Source organism: Melospiza melodia, chromosome 3, assembly GCF_035770615.1.
Source record: "Melospiza melodia melodia isolate bMelMel2 chromosome 3, bMelMel2.pri, whole genome shotgun sequence".
In the NCBI taxonomy this organism is placed as follows: Eukaryota; Metazoa; Chordata; class Aves; order Passeriformes; family Passerellidae; genus Melospiza; species Melospiza melodia.
Genome location: NC_086196.1, coordinates 40746665 through 40760714, shown reverse-complemented (window position 1 = coordinate 40760714; position 14050 = coordinate 40746665).

Below are 14050 nucleotides of genomic sequence, written 5' to 3'. Positions count from 1 at the left end.
GAGTGGACATTAAAAATTGTCCCAATGGGAATTTTGCCAAATAGACATTTTCTATAATGTAAGAACTACATTGTAGCACATAGAGTTAGGATATTAAAATGTACCTAACCCTGCTTGGTGTCATGTGCTGTTTCTGGGCCTCCCTCTTACAAAATTTTGGTCTTTTCTGATTTCTAGAGCTGCCAGTTACTCTAATGTTGGCCCATTTTATACAGACCCAGACACTTCTCTACCCTGTCATGTCTAAATGGTCAATTCACCACCCATGGACCAGACTGAGGGAGCTGTGGTTACAGTCAGGGAGGAAGTGTGCAGCAGTGGCAGGGTTTCATTTTGTAATATTCACTTGCTTTGTTCCAAAAGACATGCTCTCTGCCTTTATTTTTCACAGAAATTTGATTTCTTACATGGTGGAACAAGTGAAGCAAGGAGCCTCATTAATTCCCAAACTTGCTTGTTTTTCTTATCACTGTTCTCCCGATATGACAAGCAAAAATGTAGAAAAAATGTAATAAAGGGTTATCTTCCATTGTACATACACTAGGATCCACATTAAGGCTCTATGAAAGATGCCTTTTATAATTCTAGAACGTTTAACCTCATTCTAAAGCACATCAGATAAGTGCTGTATGATGAATCTGTGTACTCATGGACAAGCATTATCTCCATGTTGATGAGCATTTCTACATACAAATCCTTCAGAGGGAAGATGGAAAGCAGGGTCTCACTCTGGATCTGTGTATGAGTTATTGGTAGCCCACTCTGTTCCACCCCTTCACAAAGGCTTGTGCTCCATTATTTTGCTCTCTCATGTCATTCTTATTGTTAAACTAAGTCATGGCAAAAGGCAGGGAAACTTCAGAAGAATTATTTTGGTGTGCTTATAATTTGGTAAACTTATAAATGTGTTTTATTCCTTTTTTTCTGTGGATACACAATGGCTTTTAGAAACAAATGTAATCTTCAGACACACCGTGTCTGATCCCATGCCACTAATGACATCTTACTGAGCATCACCAATTGACAACTGTTTGTTCTAAATCCTTTTTTAGAGATTTCCTTTCTTAGCATTTCATATTAGCTCAGTACAAGATCTCAGAGAGTGCAAGACTTTTATAAATAATACGTAAACTGCATGCAAGATGTGTTTTCCCTCCAGTCCTCATGAGCAAGGTTAGAGGCCGAGATGGTAAAGATTATAGTTTTCCTACACTCCGGCTGATGTTGCTTATAGGAATGAAGCTGTTGTGCTCCCACTTTTTTCCACTTCCATTTTATGTAACTTACACAATTTTGTAAGTGTCCCTCATCTTTCCATATTTTTTCTGCTTTTTACAGCAGGGCAGTCTTGTGGAATCAAGAATGTTGTCTCTCCATCTTCTTTCCCCTTGCAGAGCAAAGCATTCCTCCATTGTGGCTTTGCATTTCCCCCAGATGGCAAAATGATGTACAAAATTACTAGATCAGAAAAGGTGTTTGAGCTCAGTTTGCACAGCAGCAGGTGATTACATCGAGTGCAAACTGCTGTATGATTAAACCCACTATTTCTAAACATATGCTGATCTAGAAAGGGTAAGTTTTATTGGAAGTTTTCCAGAGAAAAATATTTGATTTTGCAGCTTGTATTTTGATGTTTATAGAAAATATCTCATTCAGAGTTGTAAGATTGCACTCAGTATATTCAAAGCGGTTTGAATCTTTCAAGATCATGTCTTTTTTCCATTTCCAAAGCCAATGGCTTCAAATCATCACATTCCACCACAGCTGAAGTGATTTATATGTCTTAGCAGTGCTGCAAACTGCAGTCTTCTATCCTGGAACTCCCTCCACAAAGTATTAATGTTCCCCAAAGATTTTAAATCACTTCACACACTATAAAAAGGGCTAGGTGATTAACACCCTTAAAAACTCCTTACACTTGGCAGAGATTTACATTTATATCCTAGGCATGTGGAAAACAAGGTTGATACTAACCAAAAGATGTATTATTTTGTACCTTTGAATGTAAAAGGTATTTCCTAAGCTTATTTGCTCTGCTAGTCAACTAAATGTGTCAGAGTCTGTAAAATTACACTCTGCCTCTCAACTTCAGCAAGTTCTCATAAAAAAAAGCCATGAAAACTGGTGGTATTTTTTTGGCATAAAATGCAAACTCTGCCACTATTAAATTATATTTCCCTAAGCTAAAAACTGTTTATCACTACCCTTTCTTCTCTCCTTTTTCCTCTCCATGAACTGCAGAGAATCTCCTATTCAGCTTGGGATAATGTTTATATAAACAAGGGGATGGCTCTGAAACTATACAAAGCAGATCCAAAGCTGCATTCAAGGATTAGAGCAAATCCACTGGACTTCTCCCTCCTCCTCCCTTTCTATGATCTGGTAAAATGACGGGACACAGGATAAGTACATGCAAGGTGGGATAAGTGGGTGGTGATGTGTTGGCTAGAAGCAGATGGACATTCCAGATTTGTTGCCAATGGATACAAAATTATTTGCACAGGTGGAGTAAGAACAGTCCACTGTGGCAAATTCTCCTGGTTAGTTAGTTAGTTAGTTAGTTAGTTAGTTAGTTAGTTAGTTAGTTAGTTAGTTAGTTAGTTAGTTAGTTAGTTAGTTTTAATGCAGAACAAGTTATCTTTCCACTTTCTGGAAAGAAGAGGGCAGAGCTTATTGCCTTCCCTAACCAGCTTTGAGCACACACAAAATCTGTCCCTTCTATCCTTGGGCACATAAATATAACCTTCACTCATGCTGGTTCAGTCTTGGAGATGAACTCCTCCTGTTGGTTCAAATTATTTTCTCTTCCTTATGTTCCTTTTGCTCTACCACACTTTTTGGTGTTAGCTCTTGCTATTAGCCCTCCTGAATGGAAGTGCCAAAAGCTGTGAGTTTGCCTTATCTCATCAGGCAAACTGGAGCTAAATTCAGCTGTCAGCATGTTGCTGCCACTATGGTCACTCCCATCCAAGGCTATAGTGAAGGGCAGTATCAGGCACGCACAATACTTGTGGTGCAAAGTGCAAAGCTTCTTGATGGAAGGATTCCTTCCTGAGTATGTGGCTAGGGAATTTCAGGCTAGCAGCAACCCTGAGAGCAAACAAGCTGAACCACACAGTCCTTTTGTAGCACACAGAATTACAGATGTGTTAGTAGGGAAAATCAAACATCATCTCCTCCAGGGCACTAGGTTTGTCCAAGCATTCTATTTTCTTTGCTAAGGTTGAAGGTAGGTTTATTTATTTATTTATTTATTTATTTATTTATTTATTATATTGCCTTTCTTTGTCCTGTAGGGAGATGGAAAGTCTGCAAACTGAACCATGTCTGGCATGTGTATCTCAAGACAGACAATCTCATGGTCCTACAGACAGAGTCTGTAGGATGAACTGAGCTATAAAAACAGGAGCAAGAAGTCTGTGTTGGCCTGCCTTTGAAAAAAATAGCCAGCTATGGGATCTGTGAAGATGTCACTGTGATGCCTCTGAGATAAGTGAGAGTCCAGGCTGTTGGTTTTATTTTTTAATGGGAAGCTTTTAATCTTCATCTGCGTTTTGGATGCACACATAGGAAATTTGGAAAATTAGATGGAAATGAAACATTAGCTGGTCTTCAAAGTTTGTCACTGTTATTCTTTGTGCCTGCTATTTTGCCGCTACAGAAGCAATCAGAACCCCCCAGAACTACTGCATGGGGCTCCTCATTTCCTCTCAGCAAAGAGCAAGTTACAAGTATCCAAAAGTTAGGAAGTGCAATCTGTTCCTCCCAGAGAGGATCCAAGAGGTACCATGACAGGTGGGCTGCCACTTTCCCCTGTTCCAGAGGAGCTAGCTTGAGTTTAGCTCCGAGGGAGATCAGTTGCTTTGCCTGAGGGAAGCAGGATGAAAGCTAGTGCACTGGAGAGCTTGGATAGCTGTTTCCTGGTCCTGGCACCAGCCCCAACTCTTTCTGTGACAGCTTGATGACTCGCTTTTCCTGTATGCAAGATGAATGTTTCAGTATTTACTTGGCAAAGAGAAATTATGATTAATTTGTCTTAGTTTTTGCAGTCTGATGTGCAGAGTGTGATTAGCTGCAATGTGTGCACACATCACCCCCCAGCAGCATAAGCATGAGCCTCAGCAGGAGCAGCTGCTTTCAACTCCTCCTCAGCCGTGGAGGGAGGTGCCTGGATTTTCCCTTCCTTGGTTCCACACAGAGGTGGTTGTTTGTCTTTTACCTGAAGGTTTAGTGGAGGTATGTTCTGAAATTCCCTGGTTAACCATTCCACAACTTCTGGGCTGGCCCTATGCATGGTGAGGAAGCTCCAGTGAATGTCATCTGGCAGTCTTAAGGGGCCAATTGTATTACAGATCATCCTCATCCTTCTGTCAGGGCAATACTTCCCATGGAGACAAATTTCAACCTAATTGTAACAATATTCTTTGAGTACAATGAGAAATGATACAAGAAGTTTGTGATGACAGCAATATAAATCAGCACAGCAGTCAATGGGAACACCCCACAGGCCATTCATTCATACACTTCCATTAACTGGTGTTCATTCTGTGACTTCATTTTTCTTCTCTGCTTTACTGCAAAGGATTTACAGGTCTGGACATTAAATCTATCTGACTTCTGTAACAGAGTGGTAAACAACACTGCAATCTAAATTTAAACTCAATACCTGAGAGACCTACTCTTTCAGATTAGAGATAAGGGAATTTAGGGAAAAAAAAAAAAAAAAAAAAAAAAAAGCACAGCTCTTCCAAGACTCTTCATCTCTTTCCAAAGACTAAATATCACCTTCACACTTTCCACCCTTTTCATCATGTGCCTGGAGCTATACTCCTTACATTTCATATGGATTCACTAGAATTGCTTGAGCTTGTGGTTCCAATACCAGCTTTTCCTTTCTGTAATGCAGAGGCCTATATTACAGAAAAGAGAGAAGGAGAATGGAGCAGAATGATCTGCTCCAGAGCCCTTAGTCTTACTCAGAGATATCAAGGGATGATGGCAAATTATAGAATAAAAAAGACATCTCAATTTCTTTTCTAGTGTCTCTTTTCTGGTTGGTAGCAGATTTTTTCTGCTAAAAATTACATCTATATTGTAAATTAAGGCAACCTCGATGAGGGGGAGAAATGATGCATTTGGCTCTATGGATACTAGAAGGTTAATTAATTACTTTATTGTACTATATTATTTTATACTGTAATACATTACATCTAAACTGAATTTGTACAAGCATTCACCTGTACTCAGCTGATTAGAATTTCGTGACTGTTAGCAGACAGTCCTGACACACATACATGGATTTAATTGGTGAATGAATCAAAACACTCACACTGGAATTTAATTACTAATTCTTTTCAGGTAAACAATTTTCTAAAATGCATTCTACTTGTTCTAAAACACAGGAGCAGTAAATGAGATAAGAATTGTTTTTTCTTTCTCTGAGGTTCAGAGAATGTGAATCTCAGAAAATTCTTGGGAAGTTGTGCCTTGCTCTTCTCTGTGAAGAGAAATGTAGCTACACATATGTACTACAAATTCATTATTATAATTTACAGTGATTTCATGCATGTTCCCTGGTGTGAAACTCTGTGATATGCAATACACCGTTCTTTTGGAAGTTGAAAAGGACTTCTTGCAGAAAGAGAGCCTGGGACAGGAATGGCAATGGCTGTGCCAAGTGGAGATGCTCATGGCATTTGTACCACTTTTGTGTTACTTATGACTTTTACGCATCCTCGTCCTGCCCAAGTCATCCCACATACTTGTGGCAGAAGATTACAGAATTGTTACCTAATGGAGTCTGCTCCTGAAAAAATCACAAACCTCAGATGTTCAAAGCAGCAACCAGGGCCAGAGTAATTAATACGAGTACCCTCATATTAAGGGTAAGTTTCTGTGGCAAAGCAAGTACATTGGGCATCCTCTTCTCCTTTTTCAGTTTTCAGGTTGCCATGCAAGCTTTTTTCCAACTTTCCACCAAAATTATCAGCAGTGGCCTCTTTTAGCTTAATGCTGTGCCCAGCAGCGGGGGCTTTGAGAGAGGCCTCAGTCTGCAGCACCCACTGCCTGGACTGTGTGTCCATGCAAGCAGCCCAGGGGACCCAGGAGGGAGGGGGACAAGCCAAACATAAGCTACAGTGTGAATAAGCACAGGGAAGATGGTGCTGGGAAAATCTCCTGGGATCTTGCTGTTCCAATGCTGCCAGACCCCCTTCTGAGAAGCTGTCTCCAGCTTGCTGGTTCTGCCTTGTTCAAGGAAGGAAAGTTTTGTCTGTGATTTGTAAACAAGTGGAGCTGGGTCAAAACCACCCACTTCTTTATCATTACTCGTCTTACCAGAAAATTTCTACAGGACCTTGAATTTTGGCGAGGCATGGAAGTTAAAACACAAAAAGAAGATAAATATTAATTTAAATACTCAATGTTTGCTTGGCTCTCTTCAGGCGTCCTGCAAAACTAATTTTCTTTTCCTCCTTACCCCCTGCCTGAGGCATTCATTGTCTATAATTCAGGATTCACTTGGGAATGTAATTTCTCTTGGAAGCCATCCTTCCTTGTCATTCCTGATTATTTTTTTCCCCCTGGAACTTGCCATTTGTGGGAAATACTAATGATTTCTGAGTTTGATATAATTTGGGCCAAAGCTGAAAATGAAAAAGAAAAAAAAAATCTATTGTCCTTGAACTGGGAATATGGCCTTTTCAGACAGATTCATCTAACTAGAACACTCCTGAATTACTGAATACATTTTTGTGTAATTTCAGGCTAGCATTCTGACAAGTTCCTCTGTAAACGCATAATGCCATTGATTTTTCCGTGTAAGGCATGATTTTAGCCATGGATTTCAAGGAATTTTACAAAGCACATCCATATAATGGCCCCCATTCTAAGGAATTGAGATTTTAAACTCACGAGAGAGGATAATTTGCTCAACATCATACCATACATGTGTGGAACTGCTGGGAAGAAAAGGCACATCTCCTGTGAGGAAAGTCAGTAATTCACAAAACATATGCAGCAGACCCCATCCGTGTATCTCAGCATGAACTGATGGTTTAACTGGCTATGTACACAATTTTGAGTCACTAATACAGAGTCTATTGGAATGAAAGCTATTTCTGAATGACCTCTCTCAAAGCTTGCAGTTCCACTTATTAATTTTAGTTCTGTTTAGATGTTTACAGCATCCCATTTGTCTTGTTCGGTTGGCCTGTAAAAAAACAAAATGTACCATTCTTCAGACCTGAGTCTATATAAAGAATTATGCCCTATTGGCATATAAAACTGGAAAAATATGAAATAACTAAGCTGCCTCTGGCATCTACTGATTCAAGCTGGATTAGTAGAAAGAGAAAGGTCAAAGTACTGGCAAATTCCTTCTCTCATCTGAAGGGAAGCAAACAGAAATCTCAGAAGCAGAAAGTACATTCTTCAATGTGGGATTTTGACTGGTAATATAACAGACTGAGCTGAGAATGTGGGGGAGGAAAATCCAATCAATTTAAGCAAAATGTAACAGACATAGCTATGAGTAGGTTTTGTCTCTATTTAATAATAATGAAAAAAGTTTTAAAGCAAAGCAATTAGTTGAAAATTATTAATTTAAAGATAATTAGTTGGAAGAGATCTGTGAATGACATCATAAAGGCTAAGGAAATATTTCTGAGTTTATTTTCTCTCTTTTTTTTTTTTTACATTGCTTCCATATAGCTGCAAATTATATCTCTTCCTTTGCTACAACACATCTCGTTCAAAGCCATTTTAAAAAACCTCACAGTTAATGTTTTGGTGAAGAGTAGGACTTGAAACCAGAACAAGAAATTCCCTGAAAACCCAGATGGTCTTATTCACTTTTAAAATGGGAAACGATGGATTTCATGCCTCTGAAAGCAAATGACTAGGACCTGGATCCTCAGTCCAGGCTTGAGAGGCCTCCCTCTCCTCTCCTCTCCTCTCCTCTCCTCTCCTCTCCTCTCCTCTCCTCTCCTCTCCTCTCCTCTCCTCTCCTCTCCTCTCCTCTCCTCTCCTCTCCTCTCCTCTCCTCTCCTCTCCTCTCCTCTCCTCTCCTCTCCTCTCCTCTCCTCTCCTCTCCTCTCCTCTCCTCTCCTCTCCTCTCCTCTCCTCTCCTCTCCTCTCCTCTCCTCTCCTCTCCTCTCCTCTCCTCTCCTCTCCTCTCCTCTCCTCTCCTCTCCTCTCCTCTCCTCTCCTCTCCTCTCCTCTCCTCTCCTCTCCTCTCCTCTCCTCTCCTCTCCTCTCCTCTCCTCTCCTCTCCTCTCCTCTCCTCTCCTCTCCTCTCCTCTCCTCTCCTCTCCTCTCCTCTCCTCTCCTCTCCTCTCCTCTCCTCTCCTCTCCTCTCCTCTCCTCTCCTCTCCTCTCCTCCATTGCTGGTGCAGTCAGTCACAATTTGACCTGCATGCTGGAACACAGATTTTGATGGATGCCGATGGCAGGGGAGTGATTCACTACTTGGCATTATCTGACTGCACCAGTCAGCAACTCCCACAAGTCTTGGGGAAAAAGCCCTGAAAGTTCACACAGAGCTATTCTGTGACAGATTTAAAGCCTGGAACATGTCTTTCCACAAAATATACTTACCCCTCACTATACTTAGGCATGTTCTCAGAACAATCACTCGGGATTAGTGCTTGAAATAAAATTAAAGCTGCAGCAGCAGCCATCCCAGGGTTGTTAGCAGCAGGACCCAGACTGGGAGCATGCTGAGGGTAACAGCTGGTGCAGAGCAATGAATAGCCAGCCATTGTCCCTGCACCTGGCCAGTACGGCTCCCACAGCCGGAGACGACAAACAGGGCAGCCACGGAGACGATTGGTGTATTCTTCTGGAGAGAAATGAATTAAATGGTAATTGTGCCAGAAGAGTATGATGTGTAGGAATTATGTACAAATGAGATGTGATTGAACAAGACCTTCCGCTTTCCCCCATCAACGAAAGCTTTTTAGCTGCCTTGTCTTAGGAACAGAACAGAAAGACCTTGGGGAGAGGGTCCTTTCACAAAATGGAAAAGAGGAATCGCCAGACCAGGAATGCAAATGAGCCTTCCCGCACTCTGGATGAGACTCTAATCCTCATTATTCCTTGCAGGGGCAGTGGAGATTTGGATTGCTGCTTTTGTTAGCTAAATGCAGCGGAGACATGACTTGTACAGGAGGCCCATCTGTTTATAAGGATGGTGGGAGAACGGCAAGTGCTGAGCTCAGCCTGCCCGGCTGCTTGCAGAGGCTGGCATACACAACTGCTACAAACCTCAGTGACATTTTCAGACATGGAATGTGGAATAGCTGGCTGTTATCACCACAAAGGGCTCTGCCTGGCCACTGGGAAGGGACAGGTAAGCCTGCTGCACTGGCTGTGTTTAGGAGGCTGGAGGAAGAAATCTTTTCCCTGTGCTGCAGCTGCCCTGGTCCCATCACCAGGAAATAAGGTCTGGGTCAGTGGGACTGAGTTTCAGCACAAGAAGAGCATCGTGCTCATACTTTGCTTTGGAGTTAGGACCTTCACCTTTGATCAAAGGTGAAGTGCTCAAACTCCCTTGAGTTCAAGGGACTGCATACAGCACCACTTTCCTGAATTTCACGTTCATCTCTGCAGTGCTTTACAGCATCCCTACCACAGATATCTAAACCAATCTTCCCATTCAGTTGAGGAGTAGCAATTAGTAATAGCAGAACCCATCTCCTGAGATCTCATTATAAATCCCCAAACCCGTGCGTTTACACATAATTAGTGATAGCAGAGAGAGTAATCCCCTGCCTGTTGCTCATCCCAGAATGGCAAATGTTTCCCTACTGGATTTTTGGAAACTCAATTGAGTTTTTCAAAAGTAAACACCACAAAAGTGAAATAAAGACTTTCCCATCTCTTCTCCTTCTTCTCCTTCAACAACTGTTGCTATATCACCTTCCTACAGTTGCAGAGAAAACTTGCCCATGCGTGTCTTTGAGCCTCTGCACAAAATAGCATCCATTATTCAAAGAATGAGTAACAGCTGACACATTACATGCTGCGTTTCCTTTTCCTTTTCTTCAGAAATGGCAGGAAGAAATGCTAGCTATCAAATTCTTTGTAGTAAACACTCATGGAGAACTGGGAAAATTTCCAGGTTATGAATAATTTTGTGTTTTTCAGCTTCCCAAAAATCAGGTGTTTTCACAGACATGTGACATTCCCATGGGAAATCTGTGCCCTGCCCATATTCTCAGCAATAATTACGTGAAATTGATATATTTTTCTTCAGCTTCATCACCTACCAACTTCTGAACAGCAGCAGTGAAGGTGAGAAATGCCACCAATTTTCCCTCAGTAGCTGCAAAAGATATGAATGTGATGATCTGGAAGCAAAGCTCCCGAGACTTGAAAAATACTTGGGGCTTCACAAGAGCCTGCATTCAGTCACTTGTCACAAATTACTTCTGAGCTGAGAAGCTCACATTTTCCCTGACAAACTTCACTGGCCAGCTGCAACGAGCCTGTCAGCCACTATTGCACACTAGGGACAGAGAAAGATGCTTCAGGAAACCCAGCTTTTATTGTCTTTAAAGTTGGAAGGCTTCACATAACACTACTTAGGAAAAATGGTAAGTGACTTCTAGGACCAAAACCACTCACTGAGACTGGGCTGAAGAACCAAAGTCACTTCATCTCTTGATTTTGGAGTTTGGGCCAAAGCCATTGAGGAGAGGGGAGCTGGAGCACACGGATGTGTCCAGGCACTCAGCGAGGGGCTTCACTAACAGGGGATGGGAGGTGAAATTGGCACCAGTGGAAATCACAGATGGGGGTGGCAGAGTGACAGGTTGAGGGACTCCTCTTCGGAATGGGTATTTGTGAATGGCAACTAACTTGAGCCCAGATGTGAGTTTTTAGTCGTCTCAAGCAGCTGGGTGAGCAGTAATCTGTTATCTGGAGAGGTGACAGTAATAGCTAGCAATAAATCAACCAAAGTACTCCATTTTATCTCCCACAAAGGACATTTTACTTTTATTTTTTTGTTATGGGTAGTTCTATTCGATCAGCTTGAACCTGGATGTGAATGAACACTTGTTGTTCAATTCATTTTTTGGAGAACTACAGAGGTCTGAGTTTGAGTCTTCACTGTTTTAATCTAATTATTTCTTTTTAAACTTATGCTTACATAAAAGCACCTACATAGAAAGTTTAGAATACAGGGCTTTTGTACTAAATATTTCTGAGATGAAAATTCCAAAATGATTCACAACATCTTCCCATTATCTCTCTCTCACACTTTTTGACAGCCACGAAGTGGAATATATGTCTCTGTCAGCAATTTAAGTGGAATGGCACTAGTTTATCTTCTCCCATTTCTTGTAGATTGACCCTGATTTCAAGTGTCTAGTCTGTATCTATTGAGAAAGTCTTGTTTATTCCTACACCATCATGCTGATTAGGTGCAGTAGTTTATTTCTGTTATTGATGTTTTCCAGCTCATTTTTTAACCTCAAAGGAGATTACACCAAGAATGAAATACTGGCCAATACCTGTAAACCTAAAAATATATTGCTTTGGGGAATTTTTCTTCTTGGTAGAAAACACACTTTGTACATTTTCTCAGCATCTTGATTCTTTCTATCTGCAGCTCATTTGAAGTATATAAATGTGATGCAGTTTACACTGCTGCAGCTGTGTCTTAAGGTGCCTTCTATGTTCTAAATCATACAATTCTTCTATGTTCTAAATCATAAAATTCAGTGAGATTTAACAATTTGTGAATGGCTGCAAATCAAGTATGCTAAGGTCAGCTTTTTGGGAGTGTTTCTAGGTCTTTGTACAGAGAAAGAAATAAAATATAAAAAATCACAAACAAGAATAAAATGTAGTGAAAGGTAGGATGTTTTGCTAACATCTACCTTGTTTACTTACTAAAGAGATCATATCTGTCCTGATAAAAACTTCTGAGGAAGTATGATAAATGGAAAAGATCTAAGTGTGAACAGAAATCAGAAATCTGGTTAAGTTTTCCAAAATTTGTATGAATGATATAATGAATGACCTGATTTTTAAAATACCTAATTTCAGAGTGAACTGAAATTCTACTCTTTTTCTATAGAACTGAAATTCTATTTCTTTTTCTAGTCTATAGGAAAAAAAAGAGATACTTATATTTGAGTTATGAAAAACAAGGCTTCTGCAAAAGATTGGATTGTGGAGATACAATTTGCTGATAATTTGCAGCACAGGTTGGTGTAGAGCTGCAGCACTTGTCAGAAAGATGCATCTCCAGGACACGTCCTGGCTGATGACGTGCAGTAAGGACTGGCAGACCCAAGCAAAGCCACCTCCCTCCCCTGGGACAGAGAAGGGGAAGGCCTCTGTGGAGAGGCTGGTAGAGACCCCTTACGTGTAGGGATCCTCATTACCCCACAGCCACCCTGGGTGTAAGCAGGACATGTTCCAGGGGGACCGTGCCCATCTCGTTCCCCTGCCAGACCAGGCAGGGAAATCAGGCTGCAAACATGGCAGCATCAGTACTTCCCAACTGCTGGAAGAATTTTTTCAGCCCCAGAACATGACACCAGTTCTCTGTGACTACTAAAAAAACTGCCAGGAATGACTTGATCTCTGCACTTGATGTCTGTGATCTCACTCTGAAGAGGTCTTCCCTGTGCATGGCATGACCCTTGCAAGGGCGTAAAGGCTGACTGGACAGCACCAAGATTTGACTTTCCAAACCGGAAAGCTTAAATCTTGCAAACCTGATGCTTGAGATATTACACTCCTGTACCCAGCCATAGAAGTTACTCCTCTAGCTCTTCTGAATCACATTTAGGAGCTGCTGTCTTGGCTCAAATGGAACCATTTAGTCTGACACTCCACACCTACTCTGGACATGTGAATCAGGCCCCATTTCACATCCACAGAGTTTTCACAGTTTTACAGGAACTTGAAGACTTGAAAAAGTTTTTCTTGGAGGTCTGACTCCCTGTTAAGGCAGGTAAGCACCTTTATGTGCTGCGAAATAGTGGAAACGTTCTTTTTCTTATGTAAACCTATAGGACTAGGAGTAAAATTTGCTCTTGCCAAAACACATTGAAGTCCTGTAATTCAGGTGGCTGGAATCATCATTTCCCCAGACTTGCGGCCTGAGAAAGTGGCCACAATTTCTCCATTCCCCTGGCTTCTAGATAGAAATGCAATTTAGAAGCTTCAAAACTGTGAACTAAGGTAGGCAGGGCATTTAACTATGGGAATGCAAGACACTGGAAAGCACATAATATCAGAACATTTCCACCAACAAGAGGACCTTTGAAAAAATATCTCTGAAATGCTGACATCTGCAGGCAAAGAAACTAGGCTGTTTGACTCAAAACTTCTTGTGATAGTTGCTTCAAGAGTATTTGAAAACACAGCTGCTAATTCTCTTGGGAAGCCAAGGCCCTGGCTACAGGTACAAGATGATACAGAATGTATGCCATTTTTAAAAGGAAAAGATTTGGGAACTGTTCCAGTCAAACAGTTTGCCCAGTTACTTCAGACAAAATTGCAACTTACAAAATTTTGGCACATTCCTATCAGAGAGATCTCACTTATTTTTACCCATCCACTTTGATTTGATCTCTAGAGCCCAAACAGCTCAGGCATGGTTTTGTCCTCATAGCCACAGACCAGTCACGGACCAGTAACGCAACTGCTCAATTTCTTGCTTGCCTGTCTACTTCAGTAAGGAAGTCATGGAAACCTCATCTCCAGGATCTGGATGAGAAGGAAAAAAAAAAGTTAATTTATGTGCACGGAAAAGCTTGCCAAGCTCAGAATAACGGCTCATCCTGGGAGCTGGTATAATGTTCTTATGATAGGCTGCAGTTTTTCATTCCCAAACTGGATAAGGTGGTAGGTACAACGTGAGCATACGGGCAGGTGACACCTATGAGCAGTGAGCAGCTGTCCGTCAGCCAGGGAAAGGCGTGTGACCAGTGCTGCTGTTCTGCAGCTGCCGGGCAGCATCTCGTGTCGCTGGGTGCAGGAATCCCGCGATTACCGGTTACCCATTTTCCGCAGTGCCTCCCACCGAGCC